General features: G+C 43.1%; 1 long non-coding RNA gene across 2 annotated transcripts; it reads left to right on the top strand.

Moving 5' to 3' along the window:
- The first annotated feature begins 335 nt into the window (after positions 1-335).
- LOC138247418 (uncharacterized) lies at positions 336-4,467 on the top strand. Of its 2 annotated transcripts, XR_011194497.1 has the most exons (4): positions 336-408; positions 1,065-1,225; positions 1,393-1,465; positions 1,592-4,467. It is a non-coding gene; the product is annotated as an uncharacterized lncRNA (long non-coding RNA). The 2 variants fall into 2 exon arrangements; XR_011194498.1 differs by lacking the exon at positions 1,393-1,465.
- The last annotated feature ends 20,183 nt before the right edge of the window (positions 4,468-24,650 follow it).

Below are 24,650 nucleotides of genomic sequence, written 5' to 3'. Positions count from 1 at the left end.
CGTTATGCATTGGAGAAAGCTAGCAACTTACACTTTAATATTATGCCATGATTAATCTCCTCTATGTTAGGTCTGCACATTGAAGCAGATCAAGATTAGATTATTAATTGTTGAAAAATGTGGGCCACAAGTGGTGTGGTTCTCTATGGGTCTATTTATTTTCACTTTTCATTTTATACGTCTGACGAACCTTTTTGATAATACATTCTTACCACTTGATTCTTTCCGATTTTATGCTTTTTTGCTCATTACAAGATGGCCGCCACCGGGATAGTCGAGCCCACAAATTTTTTTCCTTCCTTTATTTTCATCTTCGTTGACAAGCATAAAATGGCCGTTTTAGTCAGCACGAGCGTTATACGTACCCGGAGTGATATATGAGCTCACACGGACTACTCTACGGGGAAGGTCTCACCTCCGCTTCTTACTGATTTTTTTTTGTCGTTTTTTTTGTCGTTTTCCTTGCCGCTTTACTACTTGTTATGAACCTTTAGTATAGTACGTTGCTCCCCTTATCTCACTATGCCGACGGTAGTGGAGCAGAATCAGGCAGTTTTTTTTATAATAACGCGCCTCTCCTTTTCCACTTTCTTACAAATATTGAACAGCATCTCATAGCGTCTGTATTTCGTAGCTAGTATCCATGGGCTGAGACGGATGACATTGACTGTTTGGCGCAAGAGGCCAGAACTATTTTCTTTCCTTAATGTAAGGCATGCTGGATTTACTTTATTCCAGTATTTACTCTTTTCACGGGCGTCATGTTAGGATACTTTGAGATGTCTCGGGCATGTAATGAGTCTTGAGCACATTTTTTACAGTCACTTTGTGCATATAACTAGATAAATAAGATGTCTTATAACGCACATATTAGTAAGCAAGTCATACTCGGTTATGTTGTCTCGTACTTTGTTAATACATGACTTTTCAACCGGCCCTTATTCCTCTCCTCACAAAGTGGTACGCTCTATATATTATAAGATGTCCAGTGTGTATAATACTACGACAAACTACTTTATTAGCGTTTGGTACTTAGTTTATTTCTTGCTCCCTTTTTTCTATAGTTGGACTTATCATGGTCTATGTATGACCTTTGATATAGTCCTGAGGTGTAGCCCAGAATTCAACACAACATACCCTCATATGGGAAAAGAATTTCCACTTTGAATACCACAATATGGACATGATTTGGCACAATCTGAATACCATATACTATATCAACAAGGTATGTCTTTGGGTGTGAACTTTGGTTCTCTCGGCACAATGCTCACTAGGGTCACTGGAATGTATTCATGTATTCATATATTTTGTGCACTTTGTGGTGTAATTTATTCACTTTTAAAAATGTATCCATTTTTAATATATATTAACATTCTTACTACTTGTTTCTAGTACTATAGGGAGCACCAAATGGCTGTCTGGTAACTCACCTTGCACCGTGGCAAAGCTAATTAAACACATTGAAGTGAGTTTCTTTGGCAATGTTTTTGGCCGCATGAACTGGTCATATCACATTTGGGTGATAGCTAAGATCTCATACTAGACATTGGAACTTTTGGCTGACTATTATATTTTTAATATTATTTCACAGCCTTGAAAAAGTCGTTGTTACGACGAAACACGTGTCGGATGTTTGTACATGGAACACTGTAGCGGATTTTATGTTCAATGGATAACTAAAGAAGAATAAAGGACAATATTTTGAATAATTGGATGTGCTGGGGCTCTCTCAATTTCATTTATGTATTGTGGACCAGCTGGCTCACAACCTACTCACCCTGTGGCTGGGTGTGGAACCACCCTGGCACTCTTTATAACTCATTTACTCAGGTTTCAATATCATTGACTGTTTCGTACTTATATACAAGCAAGGAGTTTTCGGAAGTGCGCACCATTGTAGTACACAGCCACAATTTGCACTTGGACCATCCTGTTAGGACTAGGTAAATGTTTCAGTAATTTACACAGGATGCAGTCCCCCCCCAAAGCTATAGCATGCAGCAGACAGGCTTTACATTATTTAAAGAAAATATGTAAAGAATGTAAACGTACCAAAATACTTAAAATGTCAAAAGCACAAAACAATAAAGCTTCTATGCACAGTTAGTAAAATACAGTAACTAGTAAATTACACCAAAACAGCAGAAATCCAATTGGGAACAGGAGGTATGAATTTGAGAATATTTAAGGAACATTAGTGCCCCAAAAAATAAGCACCAATTATAGTCTATAGTACCAGCACACTAGGAACTAGGAGTGATTTTAGGACAACCACAGAGGAGCCCTCATGCGATACGCTTCTGGGGTTCACCCTAGATGGATATTTTTTCTTCAAACTTTGTCTCTGAAATGGAGGTTTGTGAGAAAGCCATCCTGTTTGCCCTGATCACCACCAAACGTTTAAACTGATACTGGTGGTTACTGACTCTGACTGTGCCCTGGGCACTGCTACCCAGTCCCAGGGCCAGTGCTCTGTATAAAGCGGCCAGTTAGGCATAATAATATTTAGCTCTGACAACCTACATATAAATTCCTTAGTATATTGTAGGGCATGTAGATTGAGGGACCCTAGTGTAGTTAGGGCACCCCTGGGTACCCTGCTGTGGTCTTTGGTGTCATTATAAAAGCAGGTCTGCCTTGCTGACTGTTTTTAAATTAACCTTAACCCCAAATTCGACTTTGGAGACTCCAAGGTCTCAAACTACCTTATGTTTATATATGCCACCTCTATGTTCTGCCCTAAGTGCTCCAAGGGATGGTGCACTGTAAATATACCCAGGGACATTATAAAATATATTTTATACACCCTGGTGACAAAAATAACTGCCAGATTTTATTTCCCCGTTCTAGTACATTAGATCTATTTGCTGAAATTAAGGTTTTATTTAAAGTTAATAATGCTTCATTTCCGCTAGAAAAAAAACTAAATCTGTCAAGTTTGGTATCAGCCTAATAGTTAGAATTAATCCAACAACTTGCCAAGGTTGGCATTATTCTAAATAGTACAGAGAAAGAGTTTTAGAAATCTGTCTGAAATTTACCAAAGTTAAACCTGTAGTGCCCTTTCCTAATTGGCCAGTCTCTGACAGCCTGAGCCAGGCTGCCTTAATGAGATGTGAAGTGGCCTGTGCTAAAACAACTGAAGCATCTGAAGGGAGAAGAAATGCTGCAGCAGATGGCAGAGCAGGATGGGGGGAGAGTGACCAAACTGGTTTTCAAAGGAGGGAAAGCCACCTGGGACAGATACTTGACCTCCCCCATTCTGTGTTCCCCCAGCCAGAGTGGAGCCCCAGTTAATAGATTAGAAGAGGGGTTGGAAGGGGGGTGTTAGGGAAACGAAGTAACACCAGTGGGTGGGCTCAACCAGATGTAGCTTTCAAGGAGAGATTTTTTCCATGTTGGAGTTTCAAAGAATGTTGCTTTCTGTGGTCGATTTTTGCTACACTTCACAGGAAGTGGTCACCCCAGAAGGTGGCACCCTGCATCCCATTGGTCAGAGGGATCCCCCCTGCTTGCCAGCCCATAAGCAAGCATAAATATGGCAGAGCTGTCCAACAATTAAGTTCCCTGCAGGAAGAAGATACTGGAGAAGAATGTCTACCCCTCTGAACCCTGATCTGCACCAGAAGGACTGCACCCACAAGGACTACACCAGATGCACACTTTGGGCTTCACCAAGAAAAGGACTTTGCCTTTCTTCTGTAACTCCAGAAGTGAACTCCCTGTAAGCTACAGGTGAAAGTCCTCTGCATCAATTCTGCAAGACAAGCCCAGTTGAGCAGTGTCTAGTAGCCATATAGGTATTCTGACCAGGTACATTCTGGGAATTGTAGTCCCAAATTCCAAGAAACAATTCAGAGCTTATGGAACCTTGGATCAGGTTTCTGGACACTTCAAGGACCTAAAAGGGACTTCTGGTAGACGATCCAGAAGTTTGTAGAAGTTTAGAGCATCCTTGTAAAAAAAGATTCATGAGGTGAACAGCACGTCGATGAGAGTAAAGCCGACGACGTAGAACCACAACCCGGTTTGAACTTTAGGTTCAGCCTGCTGAAGCTCCAGAAATTTTCCCCATTTAAGAGTCTTGTGCTGAGCCAAGCTGATGATATTGTATCACAAGCTGGCCTGAAGAGGAGTCTTGCTCCCTACGACGAGAGAAAAAGCTCTGGAAAAATGCATAAGTGTAAAGGTAAAACTTTGACCGAAGCCTCCCGCTCAGTATATATAAGTAGGGCTCCATCGAGGTTGGCCTCAACATTTGATTTTGCCCCAGACAAATGTGACTAGATGGCCCCGGTTGGAGCTTTTTGTTTTTAGGTGCTAGAAAGCATGTTTTACATGTAATCTTGAAAAACTCAAAAATTAATATCCATCAAAATATTTCTTATTTTTATAAATTGGTGTCCAATTTTTATTCGGTGTTGTGTTTTACTTATTTACTGTTTTGTTGATATTAAATATTTTACACACCTGCCTCCTAAGTTATGCATAACTGCTTCTGTGCCAAGCTACCAAGGGTTAAGCAAGGAATAATTTATTGAGACCTTGACTGGACATATTGGGGGACTGTGGCATATTGCTAAGTTTAGATATCTACCTACTCTTACCAACAACTCACTTTCCAACAAGGTTGACATCATTTTGCAGGACAAGGCTGCGTATCTGAGAAAGTCCTTTCAAAGTCATAGTCAGAATGAGGTCCCATGGGAGGTATTGGTCTTTGCAGGAAAAGCTCTGGATGGAAAAATTACCCTTGCAAGGACTGGATACTTTTGGCACCTTCACCCACTTAAGATTTCTGCATTCGGACTCACTTTCTTTTTCAGAGCTCAGACCCTTCCAGTGGTTTCAGGCTGTATTTGACAATGAGTTCCACAGGGTCTGGTAGCTTCTTGCAGAGGGTCTGTTGAAATTGATCTGCTAAAACAGAGAGGTGGGAGAAAACTGTTTCTGTAGCCAAATGATGTCACACCTCGGCCAGATTGGCTTGGGTGATTACTCTTGGTATTGGAAACTGAAACACCACTGGAAAAGCACTAGGGGATGATAGCAGTTAAGACATACTCCAGTAGAGGCCACCAGAAGGGTCCAGCCTAAGTCCAGTTGCTACCGGTCAACTGTGCACTTGAGAGAAATGGTCTCTTGTAGCTTGTTGTGTTTCTGTAGCTAAACAGGTCAGCCAGCTGACCCCTGGAGCATACTTCTCTACCCTTGGTACACATGAGAGCAAGCCTAGCTCTTCAGGTTTCCTTCCAGGCCTCAAACAGTAGGTACTGGCCTTCTTCTGTTCTTCCACAGTTCCAAAGAATGTTCTGAGGAGGGTAGCATTGAGTTTGGCAGCAGCTAATGGGAGGTGGGGGGGACTCATGACTTGTTCCTGACAAATTTGACAAACGTTTCATGGGACAAACCTACCCACATTTGCAGCAGCTCATGTTTGCACTACTTTAACAATCCCACAGCTCACCTTATACCTAAAATCTAAAAAGAGGTAGCCCTTTTTCCTTGTGAAGATCCTGAGTGCCCACCCTGGGTTGTTGGGTCCCTAATAAATATTAAAATAAAGGGTGAACTATTTTTCTAGCTAGTCCCAACCTGGAGAAAGTATACATAAGATTTCAATCTGTACTCTAGTTTTACCTATATTATAGCCAGGGCCTTCCATAGTGATTTAGCTTTTGGGGCCTTGTCACTGTATGGATATGATATTAACGTAGCTATGTCTCACTTTTACATTCCATGCACGTTACCTTGTGAGTTACACATGCTATATGGGGTGACTTAATGATACTTAAGAGGGAGTTTTTTTCCTGTCAAAAAGGGTACTTGTGGCTGCAGTCAGGCTACATTGGTAGGCCTGAAGCCATGATACCTGTGTCATGCTACTGCAAAGCACAATATGTGCTGCAGTTCACAGGTGGTATTTAACTTTTCATCCTATTGTATTGCTCTCACTTGAACTAAGAGGACACAGTGTCAAACGTATGGGAAGTTTTAGTTTAAATAATGAATTGATTAAGACACTTCCCAAATATCAAATAAAAGTCACACAAATATGGGAGAATAAGCATATAACTCAAATGCAGAACATGACTATATACAAAGATAAACAAATATATCAAGTGGTCAAGATTTAAAAATAAATATGCAATATATCCACAGAGCATGTATAACTAAGCTAAATTGTCAAGATTTAAAATGCATCACCATGGAGGTAGACATCATCGTCCTCGCCAGCCAGACTGGGGAACCCTCAATCAGCCATGGGAGGAGAACCCCAATTGGGATCTAGTGATCCTGGGCAAGGAGTCCACTCCATAGGACCAAGTGGCCCGTCTGTTTTAGCCTAACCCCTTAACTACTGGACCTCACCACTCCCCCTGTCCCCTCAGTGTTGAGCCCTTTTTTGGCTATTTGTGGTAGTTTGCGCTTAGGCCTTCATAACATTTTGTCCACATAAGCTATCCACGTTAAATTTGTGTCCTTTTTTTCCAACATCCTAGGGATTCTAAAGGTACCCAGAGTGTGTGGGTTCCCCTAGAGGAGACCAAAAAATAAGCCAAAATACAGCTACAATTTCATTTTTTTTCCGAAAAATTTGAAAAAACGGCTGCAGAAGAAAGCATGTGTTTTTTTCCTAAAGATGGCATCAACAAAGAGTTTGTGGTGCTAAAATTTCCATCTTCCTAGCTTTCAGGAACAGGCAGACTTGAATCAGAAACCTACATTGTTCACCACAATTTTGGCATTTTACTGTGACATACCCCATTTTTACTGTTTTTTACACACTGTCTTACATATGGAATGAAAACTGTAGAGAAAGACAAGGGGCAATAACACTTCACCTTCTATTCTGTGTTCCCCTAAGTCTCCCGATAAAAATGGTACCTCACTTGTGTGGGTAGGCCACAATGTGGACACATCAAATTTTCCCAAAGAAAACTGCCCCGTTTTTTGCAAAGTGCCTAGCTGTGGATTTTTACCTCTAGCTCAGCCGGCACCTCAGGAGACCTAGCAATCCTATACATTTTTTAAAACTAGGCACCTAGGAGAATTCAGAATGGGGTGCCTTGTGGAGCTCTCACCAGGTTCTCCTACCCAGAATCCTTCGCAAACCTCAAAATGTGGCAAAAAAACACACTTTTTCCTCACATTTCGGTGCTGGAATGTTCTGGAATCTGAGAGGAGCCACACATTTCCTTCCACCCAGCATTCCCCCACGTTTCCTGATAAAAATGGTCCATCACTTTTGTGGATAGGCCTAGTGCCCGTGTCAGGAATAGATCACACAACGGTCAATGTTAGTCCTTACATGAGGGCAACTCTTGACACTGGAGTGATCCATTCCTGACTCAGGCACAAGGTACAGGCACGTGGGGTAGCGTTTTTATCAGTACAGGTGGGTCTCAGCATATTCCTGTAGTTTGTGTGACAGAAATGCTAGAAAAAATAGAGTTTTTATTCAACATTTCACATTTGTAAGGTATTCTGGGTAAGAAAATGTGGGGGAATCCACACAAGCCACAACTATGTGGACTCCCCTTGGTGTCTAGTTTCCAGAAATGTATAGGCTTGGTAGGTTTCCATATATGGCTGCCAAACTCAGGACCAAAAGCCCTGGAGCCTCCCTTACAGAACCAGGTTGTCTCATGATAGATAATTTTGATGTCTCTACAATACGATTTGGGTGGTGGAATTTGGAGCCAAACTAAATTGGGGAGCTCCCAAGAGAGCAATCTCTGTGTGCTTGTTGCTGAAAACACCTGATCTCTGGGCTGGGCTGACCCTCTATTGTCCCACTGCACAGACTGTGCTTGTGAAGGGACAGCAGGACTGTCCTCATCACCTCCCTCAGAATCATTGGAAGAGAAGTTATTGAATGGGACTCCTCTGACTGAAAAATCACTCCCAGAGTCTGCAGCAATGTCCTATCCCTCAGATGATGTCTGAGTATCTGCTGTCTCAGTCTCTGATCCTATGTCAGAGCTGTCCTCTATAACACCAGTTAGGACTTGAGCAGCAGTCATCCAACGAGACACCATCTCTGCTACTGGCTAAACTGTTGCTCTAAAACACTAGCCTATGTCGACAGTCAGAAAATTGCTGGTGTGTGTGTTTGTGTGATGTATGCAACAGTAACAGTCACCTTACCTTCACTTCGTCCTTCAATCAGCACGTTCTCTCAAGACTCTCAAAAAACAAAAAAGACTCACTATTACTTTACCTTGTCACATACCAATCGTCACAGTCTTTAGCGCCTCGGGTGCCCAGTCCAACAATCATTATTGGTGCTCCCACTCCCATGACCTCCTTCTCGGATTCCCTCACTACCACCCAGAAAAAGTGCCCTTCATCTCCCCATAGCCCTCCTCGCACATAGATTTCATTTGTATTATAGTGCAGGTAATGGCTGGCTTTACTAATCCACTGCGCTATTCACATAAAATACATATTTGATCTTTGCAGTAGGCATAGAAACCTTCTGTGCTACTTTATCAAACCTGCCACTAGACAAAGTCAGATCCTTTTCGAACTGAAACATAATGCTAAACGTTTGATACATAATGACTTTGTGCTTTGTTCTGATGTTTATGATCTTTGCTTTGATAAAATCCTATTTGAGTTGCCATATTGTAGTCTTGTTGATGTGCTTATTGGTATTGAGGCTAATGAATATGCTAGTAGGTTGTAACTAATAGGGAATAAATATTCAAACTCTTATCAAATCTGTGTGATTATTCATGGCTGAAAGATCATGGTGTGTTTGGTTCTTATTAAATGTTATTGATTAGTTGGATTGATTAGCTGTTGTCCATATTGATTGGTTACTGATTCATACCAAGAGAAGTTTAATGAGCTGCCTCGTCTTGAGGAGTCTCCAATCAGGGTCAAAAGATTCATTCGCCTAAAACGAGTCCCTATGTAGGTACATTATCTAGGGTGGGACGCGTTATCAGTTCTGGTAGCAGAGGACGGTTACGGCCCTTTGGGGCCCTAGGACGAGGGACTATTGTTTTAGAATTGTTTTTGAGATAATGCAAATTAGAAGGATGATGTGCCCCTAAGCCCCAAATGACTTTCCCGGGACCCTGGAGCTTGCTGAAGTGAGTTGGGTATGTTCTCGGCATTCTAGTGATGGTGTGAGTGATGTAGAGTTTGTGCTTGCACAGCTTATGCGTATCACAGGTGAATTGTGAGGGTTATGAGAAATCTAGGCCAGGTGATGTTTTAGAGGAGTGTGCGTACTCCACAGTATGAGAGTAGGGAAGTTGGCGAACTTCATGTCAGTGTGGCGCTTTCTGCTCAAAAATTGTCCACATGGTTGTTGGTGATGTACAGACCCTGCATGGTCTAAGACTCCGGAGTATGTTGATAAGTGTATGAGACACTTGGTTTATGTTGTAATTTGTGTGGTTTAATAGGTCAATCGAGCGTGGTTGACGAGTCGAGTTTGAGTCAATGTGAGTGAATGAAAACTTCAATGGAGATTTGGCAAGTTCTAGTGTACTAGAACAAACCATTGACAAGTCGAGAGTAGAATTTGCGGGTCAAATTTTGCTTGCGAGTGCGGGATCTGAGAAAGAGAGAGTAGCGGCCGAGGCTTCAAGTGAAATCTGTGTAAAGGTCTGAAGCGATTGTGTTACCCTTCCTGTAGTAAACCGGCAAATTTGAGTTTTTGGTGCTCGCAATATATTGCATTAGGTTTTGCGAATCAAGAGTGAGGAAGACAAGCCGCAAGACTTTTCAGCACCAGTGTGTGTGAGTGTGATGTCATTGGGGCCGCTCTGGGATAGATCGGTTAGTGAGAAGGGTCACGCATGGATTGGCAGCTGTCCGTGAGAGGCAATTGGTTGAGGAGGTAGGTGAAGGATGTTCTGGGAATTAAAGTCACTTCCTGATTCAGTTATATATGAAATAAAAGACGTAAAAATGAAGTTCTTCAAGGCTCTAAGGAGCGCTTTGAGGGGAGATGTGTACATTACCGCGAGAGTGGGGGAGCCTACGCCGCCAGAGGATACTCCGGCTTATGCCATACTGGAGGAGAAGGGAGTCACGCCATGTCTTTGGCTAAAGCAATGATGCAAATTAACAGAGAAAGACAGGTGCTTGGCGTTTCCAGAAAATGGGTCGTTCAACATAGGGACCTTAAGAGAATTTGCAGAAGGCGTTAAATGAGCAAAAGCCGCCTCCAAGGCCAGCACAGTTTGAGGCGTTAGCAATTTGGGAATTGATGGCCATACGTCAATGGAAACAGAAATTTGAAAGGAGAATGAGAAAGGCAGAAAAGACACTAGCGGAGGCTAGGTGGGATAGTGCACACAGAATGTGGAGAAGAGAAATAATAGACGGGGTCAGGATGTTTCCGGCAATAACTCAAGAAGCTGACACACAAGGAAGAAAGGCCACTTGTAAAACGGCCACAGCTCTAGCAAAGAAAAGGAGACAAAAAAGTCTTAGGCAGATGCAGATGACTCAGATGATGATGAGTTCCTCAATCAGTTGTTGCATAATCGTCCACCGCCATATACTATGGATGATAATAGACCAAGTACTAGTGCAGGTCCTGTAAATTCAACACAAAACCAGGGAGCAACAAACCAGGTACAGGTAAATACTGTTGCAACACCAGCGCTGATACAGAATAGTGTCAGTGTGTCTACTGCTCTAGAGATGCCATCACATTTGCAGCAACCACCGGTTCAGAGGATGGTTGCTGCCAGCATTAGAAACCACTACGAGCTTGATGGTGCCGCCTGACCAAGCATATGTGAGATCACAATTAGTGCAGATTGAACTGACTCCACTTTTACTGCCCCAGCTGCAGCAACAGATGGTTCCGGGTTATACTTCGGTCACAGGGCCGCAGTTAGCTACGGCACAGATAATGAATCAGAACATGGGAGCTAGTGTTCCGCAGGATGTGGGGAATAAGCCGGCACCAGCTGTCATATCACTGCCCATTACAGTTGGTCCGCCAGTACCATTGTACGCGCAGGACAAGCCTAGCGTATGTGATCAGGGAGTAATGACCTAAGACATGACAAGAGGAGGGTTTGTAGGGAGCTCTCAAGGGATGACTCCAGTGGAACAGATAGCAGAGAGGTCTAGATCCCTGTTAGACTTTAGTCCGATAGGGGTTCCTCCAGATGCTATGAGACACTCAGGTTTGGGACTGCTGACTCCTCAGATCTCAAGTGTAAACGTGCTGCAAACTTCAGTAATGAAGGCTGGAAATATCTCTTTGCAGGGATTGACAGCCCAACAGCTAAATGAATGGTTAGACAAGTTAAATTCACCACAGACTACCCCCGCGACAGCAGAGCGGTCGGAAAGAGAAGGGTACCTGAATTTTGTGAGGTTGGGCATGGAAACAGCTGAGCTAGTTGAAGGAAGCATGGGAGTAAACAGTCTAGAGTCTTATACCGAGGCAGAGCTGAGGTATCTGTGCCCAAATATAACTAAAGAAGTGAGCAAAGTGCACCAGAGTTTGGCAAACCTAGCAGACAAATATGACATAGACTTACACAATACTAAGCAGCTGAAGAGGAGTTACAGGTTAGACTTTGAGCAGAAGGATTTTGATCACATGAGGTCCACTGGAATGAAGGCACACCTTAAAGAAATATTGTAGAACGCGCAGGTTTCGGGAGCATTAGAAAAATGGGAAGGCAGATGGGCAAAGAAAAGTGATAAAGGAAAGAGTGATTGCTCAGAGCAGCAACAGGCGAAATCAGTGCCTGACACCGGTATAATTAAAGCGTACCCCATGAGAGAGACAGCTGGAGGGGCTCTTGTCCATGTACCATGGTCCAGAGGTGACATTTTGTCATTCACAAATGACTTTCCCAGGCTGAGGGAGAAGCCGATAGAGTTGTATCAGCAGACAGAGAGGTTTGTGAAGCTTGCGAAGCGTCTTTGGGAAGATTTGAATACGCTTTTTGAGATTATAGTTCCAGCTGACTTGTGGCATGAATGCAAGAGAAGTGTAGATTGGCCGTCAGAAGAACCGACAAGGGACGAAGTCACAGGAGCTCCATCTCCTGAAGTGATGAGGTACTACTTTAAGGTGATTGAGTTTTTGAAGCAGGTGTCGCCGCAGAATATTGATTGGCAAAAGATTGATCGAACGGCACAGGAAGCCAAATAGTCGATACATGCCTATTATGAGAGATTGTTGAAAGCGTTGAAGCATTACAGTGGTACAGAGTTCATAGAGGCAAAGGACATGAATCACCTTGTGTTCAGGTTCGTTGAGGGACTGAGGCCAGAAATTAGCCAGGTGATTAAGAATCATGTGATCTGTTGGCAAGCAAAGCTGATTGATGAGGTGTTGCAGTATGCCAAATACTGTAGTGATGAAATTGAGTTGAAGCAGAGAAAGTTGAAGGAGAAAGTGATGGTGATCCAAATTAAGGCAGCGCAAGCAGGGATGCAGGGAAATGGAGTACAACAGATGGTGCAACAACCTCAAGGAAACGGGATGTTTCAGACGCAAGCGAGAGGCAGAGGTCGAGGAGGTTTTGTGAACCGTGGTCCAGATCTAAATACTGTAGTAGTTCAAAATGATGTGCAAGGGATGAAGAAGGTGTTACCATGTCATGCTTGCAGGGGCGTCGGACACTGGAAGCAGGACTTCCCGATGATGGTGCAGGAGGGTGTTGTTCAACAAAGCAATGAGGTCAATGCATTTCAAAATGTAAAAGGACCAAGAATGAGGGGTCCAAATCCGAATTTTCAGAATAACATGGTTCAGATGCAGGGTCTTCAACCCATGCAACAAGTGCAGATGCCACGTGTACAACCAGTGCAGATGCAGCAAATGTAGCAACAGATTCCCGTGGTACCTAGACAGCAAATGCAGTTGCCCTTAGCACAAATGGGAAAGCAGCAGGTGATGCTTCCTCAACAGGTCACAGGTCAAGGAATGAGTCAAAGTAACACAGTACGACAGTTCCCTTTGCGTGGTGAGAATGGAATAAACGATGAATGGTCGGATGACAGTTCAGATAGTGAGGAGTGTAGACTGGCAGCGTCCCTAGAAGTAGATCAGAGAGGGCCCTATGTGCAAGGGAAAGTGATGGGTCACAAGGTCTAATTTTTGGTTGACACAGGCGCTACACGCTCTACAGTCAGAAGTGCAGAGGTTTCAAAGTTGCCTCTGTCGGGACGTACAATAAAGGTAGCAGTAGTAGCAAATCAGCTTTTGACTAACCCGATCACAGATCCGGTTCAGGTTGAGATCAGTACTTTTCAGGGATTGCACAGATTTGTGGTTTGTGACTCCAGTCCGGTGTCCCTACTTGGAAGAGACTTACTGTGCAAAACGAGGTGTTCTATTACCTGTTCCAATGAAGGGATAGAGGTGCAGACAAACAGTGATGATGAAGTGGATGATGGTCAGATCTCAGAGCCTGAGACGGAAACAACAGACTAGGAGTACCTCCTGATAAGCTTTTTCCCAATGTTCATAATGACTGATTTGCCCTGAGACGTGCAGGGGACAGTGACAGAGAAAGTGTGGGACTTGACAGGAAAGGAAGTGGGACTGATAAAAGGAGTAGAACCAGTCACAGTAGATGTGAAGCCAAATGCTGTGTTTCCCCAGGTACCGCAGTACCGCTTGGTGCAGGATGTCCTTATACAGATAACCCAGATGATCGCAGACTTTGTGAAGCAAGGGGTCTTGAGGGAAGTGATAAGCAGCCCATGTAATTCACCTATAATGGGTCTGAGAAAGCCTTGTTGGAAAGTTCGAATTGTTCAAGACTTAAGAAAGATCAATGACATAGTGGTGAAGTGTAGCCCAGTGGTGCCAAATCCAGCTGTAATTAGGTTTCAGGTCCCATGCGATGCAGAATGGTTCCCAGTTGTTGACCTGTCCCAAGCATTCTTTTCTGTGCTCCTTCATGAGGACAGCCAATTTATTTTCAGTTTTAAATTCCTGGACAAGGTTTAAAGTTGGTGTCCAATCCCTCAAGGGTTTTTGGAGTCACCTTCTATCTTCAATCAAATACTGAAGAAAGATTTGGAGTCATTGGAATTGCCATTTCAATCAACTCTGGTGCAGTACATTGATGACTTGTTGATTGCATCCAAAACGAGAGATGATTGCAAATACGATACCATTGCCTTACTGAACCACTTGTGAAAGAATGGGCATAAGGTGTCCCCCAAGAAGCTGCAATACTGTCAGAAGGAAGTGAAGTACTTAGGTCATTTGATTGAGAAAGGGTCAAGGAAAATCTCCAAGTAAAGAGTGACTGCTATATTACAAATGAATCCCCGACATCTCGATTAGACATTAGGATGTTTCTGGGAATGGTGAGCTACTGTCGCCAGTGGATCCCAAATTTCTCAGTCATCTCAAAGCCATTGGTGAGACTGACAGTTAAGGAGGTTAAAGATGGCCCAGATACCCTAACTATGTCCGAGAAAGAGATGAAAGCATTAATTGAGCTAAGGGAGTGTATGTGCAGGGCCCAGCTTTAGGTATGCCTGATTACACAAACAGCCTTTTGTCCTGTTTTGTCATGAGCATGATGCGTGTTCTTTATCTGTCTTGACACAGGTCCATGGAGGTGCAAACCAACCGCCCTGTTGCATATTTTTCAGCTACTTTGGACCCAGTCGCAGCAGCCTTGCCAGGTTGTTTGTGTGGAGTTGCAGCAGTTGGTCAAAGCATCACACAGTGTGAAGGCATAGTGATGGGACACCCTTTAACAGTTATGGTCCCACATTCAGTCGAAATTTTACTGACCCGAACCAAAACTCAGCACATGACAAATGCCAGATTGACTAAATCTGAAACGATTATATTGGGATCACCAAATGTGTCACTGAAAAAATTTACTGTATTGAACCCGGCAACTTTGCTCCCAAATGAGAATAGAGAAGTTGATGATGCTGAGGATGTAGAACATGATTGTCTTGAGGTAACAGAACTGTGCACCAAACCGAGAGCTGATATTAAAGATACCCAACTGGAAGAGAATGACTACATTATCTTTGTTGATGGCTCATGTCTGAGAGACTCAATGGGAGTACTGAGAGCCGGATACGCTGTGAGTACAATCACTGGAATCCTAGAAGCATCTTGGCTTGAAAGAGTATATTCTGCTCAAGTGGCTGAATTGGTTGTTCTTAATAGGGCATGCCATGCCGCTGAGAAATTGAAGGTGACTTTATATAATGACAGCAGATACAGATTTGGAATTGTCCATGATTTTGGCCAATTATTGTCACAGAGGGGTTTCCTGACCTCTTCTGGTTCTCCAGTGAAAAATGGTGAAAGAATTAAGGAATTGTTGCACGCGATTCAGTTACCTCTTGAAATTGCTGTGGTGAAATGCAGCGCTCATGTGAAGTCACACGATTTTGTGTCAATGGGAAAAGGATAATCAGATCAAGTCGGAAGGTTTTGTGCACTGAACTGTATATCGTTAAAGGATCAGTGGGAATTGTTACCTGAAACGGATAATGAGACATGCACAGGTTACGCATTAAGAGTAGTCGACACTTTGGAAGAATTTAAATTGTGGCAGGGTCGTGCCAGCAGAGAGGAGAAACGTTCTTGGCTTAAAATGCAATGTGTACACAGACCCGATGATTTGTGGGTTTCAGATGAGGGGAAAATGGTTTTGCCGAACAGTCTTCTGTCACAGTTTGCAAGGTTTTACCATGGACAGGCACATATTGGAAGAGATGCCATGATCAGGTTGTTCAAGATTGACTGGCTTAACCCGAAGTTCAGACAAGCCGCGGAGGTGCTCTGTCACTGGTGCATCATCTGTCAACAGATGAATTTGGGGAAAGGGAGAGCAGGAGGTGCATTTAGCAGAATGCAATTGGATTTTATTGAGATGCCTGTGTGTGGAGGTTTGAGATACGTGTTGGTGATTGTGTGCATCTTCAGTCACTGGATTGAAGCCTACCCTACACGTGGAAATGACAGCCTTATGGTAGCGAAGTTGCTGCTTATGGAATTGATTCCACGTTTCGGGTTTCTGATCTCTTTAGAATCAGATAGGGGAAGTCACTTCAACAACGAGGTGGTTAAGCTCTTGTGTGCAGCATTAAACATTGAACAGAAGATGCATTGTAGTTACCGCCCTGAAGCCTTAGGACTAGCGGAGCAAATGAATGGTACCCTCAAGTCGAGAATGGCAAAAATGTATGCAGCTACACATTTGAAATGGCCTGACGCATTGCCCTTAGTGCTAATGTCAATGAGAAACACACCCAACAAGAAAACAGGACTGTCTCCTCATGAAATTCTCATGTGCCGAGCTATGAGATTGCCTGCAGTTCCTGCAAATGCTCTTGTGAATATCACGGATGATATGGTGTTGGACTACTGCAAGGGTCTGTCTGACGTGGTCTGTTCTATCTCTCACCAGGTGGAAGCTACCAAATTGCCACCAATAAGTGATCCAGGTCACAATCTGAAAACTGGTGACTGGGTTGTTGTCAAGAAACACGTGAGGAATTCGTGTTTGGAGCCACGTTGGAAGTGGCCATATCAAGTCATTCTGACAACTACCACTGCTGTGAAGTGTGCGGGAATTCCAAACTGGATTCATGCCAGTCTCAAGAAAAAGGTGAAGTGTCCAACTGATGAGGAAATCGAGTTGTCGAAAATAACCACGTCAGAAAAGAAAGTCTCAGGGCCAGAGAGTAAGCAAAGGGGAACTAAGACAGGAGGAGAGCCCGTTGAGGACGGCTTGGTCACTCAAACATCAAACGAGATCCAAAGGGGTGACAGTGAGCCTATCTCAACTGAGGCACCAGGAGGACCGACCCAAAGAGAGGTTCTCCCAGAAGCAGACGGATATGGGTTTGAAGTAGAGCCCCTGACAGACCCAGAAGGCGGGGGAGTTGAGGCGGAAGAAAGTCAGAGTGTCCAGACTCCTCCTGAGCCAATTGCAGGTCCAGCAAGAGAAAACACCATAGAATAAGAGGAGGGCATTGAGCTGCAACACGGAAAGCCAAACAACAGAGGGACCTTAAAGGGAGATAAGTGGCCAGAATCGCAAGTGACAAAAGGAAAAGTGGTTGTTGATTAAACAACTGAGGAAGAGGTTGATACATAAAGGAAAGAGGACCTGAGCGAAGGAGAATTGCAAGGTGATCGCAAGTTGAAAAGAAAGAGAATAGCAAACAGAAGATACACAGGTCCTGAATGGGCATACGCAACATCAGCTAAGTGGCAACAAAAATTCTTGGCATTCTGTTCTGACCAAGAACTCCCAGGTCAATACTATGGTACCTGAGTTTGGTCACAAGGAGAAGAGACTGTGTTAAGTTGGAATTGAACTAAAGGAAACTGAGAAAGGAGACTGATAAATTACTGAATGTGACACTGTTAACCTGAATTGACCTTTTGAAAACTGATTGTGACAAGCTACAAACCGAATTGACAAAGATCCTGGGAGTGAATGAGAAAGCTGTAAACATTTATTTAAGACAGACTTTGCTTAGCTTTTCTGAAGAAGAAAAAAAAAAAAGAGGGCTTTAAACTATCCTCAGTTAGTTGTTTACACTTGTGGCATTCCGCTTTCTGATTCTTTACAGATCATGCCTAGCACAGGAGATAATAATGGGGGGAGTTGGCGTTGTACGAATCTGGGGGTTGCTTTGGGTTTTGTGTGTGTGATATTCATTATAGCCTTGTTTGTGGAAATGCGATAGGTGGATGAGAATGAAGCTAACAATGCTACAATTCCTGAGACTGCTACACTAACACCCTGGGAGAGGTTTGAGCAAGATACAAAGTATTTGCATGAAGAAACTAACACAAAGGGAGAACTGTCTACTAATGTTTTCTGTCGCTTGTTGAGTGAGTATGTTGATACTATGGATGTGAAAGCTTGTTATGTGTGTACACAAATTCCTGCTTCGGTACAAGAGGGAGTTACTTATCATAGTTTGCCCCGAACATATGGGATAAGGTGTAGTTTGCTACTAACACGTTTCTATAGCCAAGAAGAAGTGCAATATTTTTATTCCAACCACGACTTAGTGTTCTCTTATCTGCCTATTATAGAAGACTTGAATAGCATAGCCAAATATTATGCCATAAGGTTAGTGAAAGGGTTCTTTGAATCAAGAGTGGTGATTAGTATATCTTGTGCACATCGCAATAATTTGACTTGCTTGCTTTCACCTGTTCAGAAGAACTTTCTGGATCACACTGAAGATAGGAGAAGGGTTTTGAAGGGGAAATTAGAGAAAGGCCTGCAGCAACGATCCTTTATTAATAGTGGGAGTTACAATGGAGTTAGGGAACAAGGGAAATTAGCTTTAGATGCACTACATGTAGGTAAGCTTAGCATAACACAGCCTAAGTCATATTATGACAATGTGTTTGTGGGAACGAGTGAATGCAAGCATGTGTTTTTGTTTCAGAGTAATTGGACTTTTATGTTAAATGGACAGGATCCAGTGATCCCTGGGGTCTATTATATTTGTGGACTTAATGCTTATTAACGTCTTCCAAAGGGATGGTATGGGACATGTTATTTGGGAATAGTTTTCCCAAACATTTAGAGGACTTAAAGAGGTCCGAAGGTGTCTGAATTACTTCGTACTAGACAAAAGAGAGAGACTACTGCTGGTGTAGTAGGAGACATATTTGGAGCAATAATTTCTTCAGTGGGAGTTATCTTTAACTCCATAAAGATTCGAAAGTTGTCTACTATTGTGGATAACATGATGACAAACTTCACAGGAGCTATACTCCTGATGGATACCGAAGTAGCTGCGGAGAGGGCTATGACTCTTCAAAACAGGCTTGCTTTAGACATTCTTTTAGCGAAAAATGGCAGAGTGTGTAAGATGCTTAATGAGCGTCACTACTGTGCCTTTTTACCTGACAATAGTAATGAGATTAGAAGTATGCTTACTAACCTAACAAAAGATAGAACTGATTTGAAGGAATTGAAAGAGCCAGGAGTTTGGGAGAAAGTTGGAAAGGGACTTGCTCATGTGGGAAGCTGGTTTAGTAATATTTTGCATGGGATATTGGGAAAATTTATACAGAGAATAGTGATTGTTTTGGCTTGTTTATTTGGGCAATGGTTATCATGCAAAATTAGTAAAAGAATTAAGGCAAAATTGGCAAAACGTAATGCGAGGAGGGAAGAAAAGAAAAGGGAGAAAATGTTCCGAGCAAAATATGAAAAGGCAAAACCGAGGGAAGAAATTGAGATGACGGAATTTAGAAAATGAAACTTTTGTGAAAGAAGGTATTTGTGTGATGACAAGAGTCATCAGAGGAGGGATTGTTGGAGTGTAACTTTTATAATCAATATTAACATGAGAAGCTTGCATATTAATGTCTAATAAAACTACATAGAAAATGTATTAGTGTAAAGCACATGTTTGAAATGTGCCCACGGGGTGGCCACCAATGTATACGATGATTAGTGAAATTGACTAATTATGAATTAATAATGTACTAATGTATGATTTTGTATTAGCATTAAGAGTTATGTCTTAAGGGTTTGCTATATTAATCACTAGGCCTTAGTTAGCAAGGGTCTGGGCCTAGCTGCCTGGTCTCATATTAATGTTATTTTTCTAACGTGCAATGTGCTGTTCTCTGAAGGACATGGAACTGTACTTTTCTAGAAGCTAGAGATGTGTGTGTAACCGTAGTAAATTCTTTCTTATGAGACCCGACTTGCTCAAGGAGACATTCTTGCCGAATGCAACAGTGTAATTCGTAACAGGTACAAGGTCGCCTAAACCGGTAAAGACATGAAGACGTCAATTACAGGAACCAATAAACTGCATGAGAACTGTTTTAGGTGAAAATTCTAGTAAGGTGATCAACGGGCCATTGGACAGAGATAACAATGCACCAAATATTGACCAATTGGAAATTAAGAACTTGATCGACAAATTTGATCTAACACTGTGACACAAGGAGAAATCAGCCATTAGAGGGACACTCTTGCTGTTACTCTGATATTCCGTTTAGCCTTTGCTGTCTGATTCTTCAAACCATCCTCGCCTTCCTTGCCTTGCCCACTACTTACCTCTCCTCCTTATGAGGGAAGAGCCTTTTGCCCTACCTTGCTGAGACTTTGCTGTTCTATCCTGGCTGATGGCGAATCGACTGCTGTCCTAGGACAAAGACTGACTGCATGCTGATCCATTACGGAGGGTAATTATATGATAATAAATTGTAATTGTCTGTTTGCCTTTTCTTTCTTGGTACCAACTGCTCTTTTGATAGAGGCCATAGTTAGATGTTTTCCAAATTCATGTTGCTAAATTGTTTTGCATGAAGCCCAACATGCTGATGCTAATTAGAGGTTAGTTACGGAATTCACTAAATTGGGTGCAAATAGACAAATTACTGAATCTCTGCTTTGTTGAATAATGTATTATTGATACTCTGCAAAAAGGTTGATACATGATGACTTCATGCTTTGTTCTGATGTTTATGATCTTTGCTTTGATAAAATCCTATTCGAGTTGCCATATTGTAGTCTTGTTGATGTGCTTATTGGTATTGAGGCTAATGAATATGCTAGTAGGTTGTAACTAATAGGGAATAAATATTCAAACTCTTATCAAATCTGTGTGATTATTCATGGCTGAAAGATCATGGTGTATTTGGTTCTTATTAAATGTTATTGATTAGTTGGATTGCTTAGCTATTGCCCATATTGATTGGTTACTGATTCAATACAAGAGAAGTTTAATGAGCTGCCTCGTCTTGAGGAGTCTCCAATTAGGGTTAAAAGATTAATTGGCCTAAAACGAGTCCCTATGTAAGTAAATTATCTAGGGTGGGACGCGTTATCAGTGCATTGTGACATACTTTTATTATTGTTTCATAATACATTTTTATTATTTGTTTTTTGCCTACACTGGTTTGCCATTTACTTTTTCTATTTACTCTTTGAAATCCTGCAGCTGATACTACCTCCAGAGGTTCAAAGGGAGAAGAAATCAAGGCTTTAGAAAACAAGTGGTAAATCCCACAAATGAAACAAGTGTTTCACTGGAGGTGGGGACATAGGAAAACTTGCCCAAAGGTGACCTGAATGCTCTAGTTGATGTCCACTGCGCCTGCAAGGTGAAAACAGATATAATTTTCTCAAAACCTTCCCACAAAAACTATGGAACCTAACTTAGGTTACTTATTAACTGAAAGACGTAATCTCTGCAGGGACAGGAAGGCTGAAGACAAGAGAGGAGAAGGAGAACAAGGAATCATGTTGGATTACCAAAAACGTGAGCCTGAGGAACCATGAACACCTAGGCTAAACCACTACAACCACCATCATTCTTGCTTCCCCTAACAATCTTGTCAGCAAATTGGCAATTTGAGGACCCAGTGAAAAGGCACATAACAGCTGCTCTGGCCATAGGAGGGTCAATGTATTCACCCCAAGGCCTCCATGATCTGGGCTGCACGTACAGAACCTGGTAACGTGTGCATTGAGCCAGGAAGCAAGGAGGTCTAGGAAGGGAACACCATACCTCTCAAGTAGCTGAAGTAAAATTGCACTGGTTAGAGATATTTCCTGAAAAGGAGGAAAGAATTGACTCAGTGAATCTTAGAACCCATTGTGCACTCCTCGGATATAGACTGCCACCGAACACAGCAAGTGAACTTCCTCCCACTGTAAAAGAAGGATAGTAATAGCATTCAGGGAACGGGATTCGATACCCCTGTGATTGTTTAGGTAGGCTACAGTTGCCTTTTTGTCTGGCCAAACTACCAGAATGCAACCCACAAAAAGTTGCTAGAACCCATCACTTCCCTGTGCACAGCTATGAGGTCCCACTAAGTGGAGGAGCACTTGCTCACCTGAAACGAACTGTCCCCCAGTATGGCTCCCCCTCAAATGAGCTGTCATCCATTGTGAGAACCAATGGAAGATCCAGTTGAAGCACCATGCCTTTGGACAAAGAATCTGGCAGAGTCCACCATTTCAGTACCTCAATGACATCGGTAGACACAGGAACCACATACTTGAAATTTCCTGTCTAAGGGTCCCAATATGAATGAAGATGGAACCACAGTAGATGAAGATGAAACCAAACCCCAGGGACCATGAACACTACTGCTCCCATGTGCTCCAGCAATCTCAACTGCTGACGAACTGGGAGGGAGTGGCAACCCATTGTTTCCAAGGCCAGAAACCTAACCCGTTTTTCGTGACTTGCAATTTGCGACTCATTTGCGAATCACAAAACCCTATGGACAACAGTGTACTTAACACTGTTTGTGAATCCTCATGGGGGTCGCAAAGGATCTAACTCATGAATATTCATGAGGTAGGTCCCAATGTGCGACCCCATTGGGAATGACGGCATTCACAGGGATGGTGGCCAGCTGGGGTCAGCAGACCACCACGTCTGTGACTGCATTTAAATAAAGCAGCATTTTTTAAAAAAAGCTGCAGTTTTCTTCAAAGGAAAATGGAATACATTTTGAAAAAAAAATGCTAATTTTCTTTTCATTTTTTCAGAGCAGGCAGTGGTCCGTGAGACCACTGCCTGCTCTGAAAATATGTTTTATCGTGCATTCACAAAAGGGAAGGGTCCCATTTTGTGAATGGGTTAGCACCAATTTGAAACTGGTGCTAACTGTGATTGTTTTGTGACCGTATTTAAGGTCACAAAACAATTATACATCGGAATGTGACTCGCAATTAGGAAGGAAACGCCCTTTCCTAATTGTGACTCGCAAATCCTTTTTATGACTCAGTAAATAGATTGCTGAATTGCTAAAATGTGTCTGTACATACCAAACTGCTTTTTTATCATCGGAAACTGCCTGAATTTTCAAATCGGACCATTTGCTACGAGAAAAAAGGTATGTACATGTGACAGTCAGATACCTGGTAGGAACCAACTGGTACTTCCCTTAATTGAGTGGAAAGTTATGAGCCTGAATCCGAGAGCAGGTCAAACCCAGATAGTGAAGGAGTTGTGACTTTATGGGAGCATGAAGAAGCCAATCGTCCAAGTATGGATTTAGGGGAATTCCCAGCAGATGAATGGATGCCAACAAGGGTGCCACCAACATTGTGAACATGCTGGGGCATCAATTAGAGGTGGAACAACAACAACTAACATTTGAGGTACTGCTGCTGCCAGGATGATTTTGAACATGATAATATGCATCTTGGAGATTCAATGTTTACATCAGATGGTGCTGGACTACCAATGGAATGGCACTTTGCAGGGTTTTCATCTTGAAGGCCTAGGTCTGCACAAATCTGTTGAGGGCTTTGAAGTCCAACACAATCCTGAAATCCCCATGGACTTCTAGGAAAATGATTGAACAAAACCCCTGCCACTTTCAGTTTGAGAAACTTCCAGTATAACCACCTTCTAAAGAAGAGAGTCAATGCCCTGACACTGTGCCAAAGTAATTGGCCAGACACCTGATAGAGAATTCCCAGCACACAAGCGTCTGAAGTAGATGCCTCCCACACCTGTACAAACTGCTGGAGCTGATCTCCTACTGTAAACTCCTAGCCATCACCATATAGTCAGGAGCAAGGATTTAGAAGAGACTTGGGGGCATATTTATACTCCGACTGCGCCGATTGTGCGTCAAACTATTTGATGCACAATCAGCGCAAACGTTGCCCTGTATTGAAACTTTGACGCCCGAGCCCGCGGACGACAAAATTCCGCCGTGTGCGCCATTTTTTGGATGCGGCAACCCGCCTTGCGTTAATTACTGTATATGCAAGGTAGGCGTTCCCGTCCAAAAAATGGCTTAAAGGGCCGTGCGTCGTATTTATGCTTTCGGGCAAAAATGATGCATGGCCGGGAGGCGGAGCCAGAAAATGACGCACAGCCCGATTTGCGTAAAAAATTAACGCCTGGGTCAGGGCAGGAGTTAAAATGGGGCAAACACACCTGTATTTAATCAGAACACACAGAACAAACAGCAAAGCAGCAGAGCAGCAACAGGGAGCCATGGAGGTGATACTAATCCAGCGTGCACGCAGACGCAGAGCCCAGCAGCAACAACAGCAGCTACAACAACACCAGCAGGGACCCCAAAGGCAGCGCAGAAGGCAGGAGAGGATATTCCACCCAAGAACCACCCTTCAGGGCCTCAGGGAACACAACATCATACAGAGGTACAGGTTGAACTGGCAGGCCATTCAGCAGCTGCTGCGCAACTTTGAACAGCAGTTGGCCCCCACTTTGGTGACACCCACACCATCCCAACAGAAACCAAGCTGCTTGCCGTACTTCATATGCTGGCAAGTGGCTCTTTCCAAACAACTGGTGCCCTGGTTGGCGGAATATCACAACCATCATTCTCCGCCTTTTTGTCCAAAGTACTGGATGCCATCATTCGACTGACACCCCACCACATCTGCTTCCCTAACACACTGCAGAAAACAGGGGTTCTACCTCATCAGTGGCTTCCCACACGTCCTTGGTGCAATCGACTGCACACATGTACGCCTTGTGCCACCTGCTGCAACTGAACACCTCTACCGCAACAGGAAGCACACACATTCCATCAACGTGCAGGCCATAGTCGATCACCAGGGATTGATCACCAACATTGTGGCTAAATATCCTGGGAGTGTCCATGACTCATACATCTTCCGTCACTGCACCATCAATGAACACTTCCAGGATGGACGGTATGGCAA

Source organism: Pleurodeles waltl, chromosome 7 (genome assembly GCF_031143425.1).
Source record: "Pleurodeles waltl isolate 20211129_DDA chromosome 7, aPleWal1.hap1.20221129, whole genome shotgun sequence".
Lineage (NCBI taxonomy): Eukaryota > Metazoa > Chordata > Amphibia > Caudata > Salamandridae > Pleurodeles > Pleurodeles waltl.
This window is presented reverse-complemented; position numbering and strand designations above follow the sequence as displayed.